Here is a 1,573-nt window from a genome sequence, read left to right on the forward strand (position 1 = left end):
CATACCTGGCTTCCTAAATAACATCACTTAGATACATTTTTTGGATGCATCAAGAAATCTTGCCATGAGTAAGCCTTAAAGTGAAGAAGTGAAGTCACTCGGTCATGTCTGACTCTTTGGGACCCCATGGACTGTAGCCGACCAGGCTCCTCTGTCCATAGGATTTTCCAGGCAAGAGTACTGGGGTGGGTTGCCATTTCCTTTTCCAGGGGATCTTCCCAACCCAGGGATCGAACCTGGGTCTTCTGCGTTGCAGGCAGACGCTTTGCCATCTAAGCCACCAGGGAAGCCCCATGAGTAAGCCTTACAGAATATTAAATAGAAAGATGGCTGCTCTAAGGTGGACAATCATTGCAGAGATGAAGAGATGCAGGATGCAGCACTCCTGAGACAGTTGCAGCAGGACCCTTAAGTACCTCTTCTGTGAACTCGTGGAGCAGGAAAGCTCTGGGCAGGGAGAGAGATTGCCCCACAAAGATAAAAGAAATGCAACACAATGGAGAAATGGAGATACCTGCAGAAAGACAACAGAAACTGGGGAAGAAGGATGGGAGCTAATTTTTAGTTATTTCTTATCATAAACCTGATACTATGCCACTCATTGTTCAAATGCCATCCGCTGATATACTAATAACACCCATCATCATTAGTGGAGAGTTTGCTATGTCCCAGGCACCAAGTTAATAGCTTTACATACCTTATCTTTCTGAATCCTCCCAACAGCTCTCTTGCATATGAGGGAACTATTTAGAGAGTGCAAGTATCTTTGCACTATGCAAGAAGTAAGTGATGCAAATGATGGAAGTGATGTCAGGTCTTTGACTCCAAAATAGATGACACTTCTGCACAGTGTCTTCCTAAGTGGCCAAGAGGCAGAGTCACATGAAAAAGGTGAACACTGAAAATAGTGGAAGCCAGCAAAAACGCAGGATCAGTACCTTAGAACAAACCATGTGCACATCAGCAGAGATAACACTATCTTCCAAAGAGTTTGCTATAAAAAGGATCAGTGACCTGCCTCTATATGCCTATTTCGTCTAGCATATGAGTTCCGATCCTCCTAATTGGTCACCATCCGGCTTTGCTTCGTGAAGGACCTCAACTTTGAGTCAACTCTAGAATGCTTACTTTGGATTCATTCCGAGTCAGCACATTTTTCCTCACCCATGCTGCTTGTTACCCACAGCATGCACTCACAGGACGTCTGGCCAGGTTTAGAGATACAACTCGTGAATGTAGAGTAGGTTGGTTTTTCTCTGAGTCCATTTTCCTGGTTTCTAAGGGGAAAGAGTCCATGCTTTTGGCCTTATTAGCTCCACACCAACTGAGCTCACTGACCCAGATAAATATTGTCTGTCTGACATGTGCTTGAGAATAATAAATATGCAAATCTATAGACTCTGCTCTCAAGGATTGGTATTCATGGAGAGAATCAGAGATTACAATAAACCCTCTTGCCTAATAGCCCCAGATTTTCTCCAAATACCATTCTTGCTTGCCTTTTGCCTATACTGTAGGATTTATTTTCTCTGGTTTAAAGATTCTAATAATGGTTTGGTGAAGCTAAGGTTAA

The 1,573-nt window shown here is 43.4% G+C and overlaps 1 non-coding gene across 1 annotated transcript; it reads right to left on the reverse strand.

The window, feature by feature from the left end:
• Window positions 1-215: 215 nt before the first annotated feature.
• Window positions 216-287, reverse strand: TRNAC-GCA (transfer RNA cysteine (anticodon GCA)). The gene has a single exon. It is a non-coding gene; the product is annotated as a tRNA-Cys (tRNA).
• Window positions 288-1,573: the final 1,286 nt, after the last annotated feature.

The sequence above is a fragment of the Bubalus kerabau genome, chromosome 16 (assembly GCF_029407905.1).
Source record: "Bubalus kerabau isolate K-KA32 ecotype Philippines breed swamp buffalo chromosome 16, PCC_UOA_SB_1v2, whole genome shotgun sequence".
In the NCBI taxonomy this organism is placed as follows: domain Eukaryota; kingdom Metazoa; phylum Chordata; class Mammalia; order Artiodactyla; family Bovidae; genus Bubalus; species Bubalus kerabau.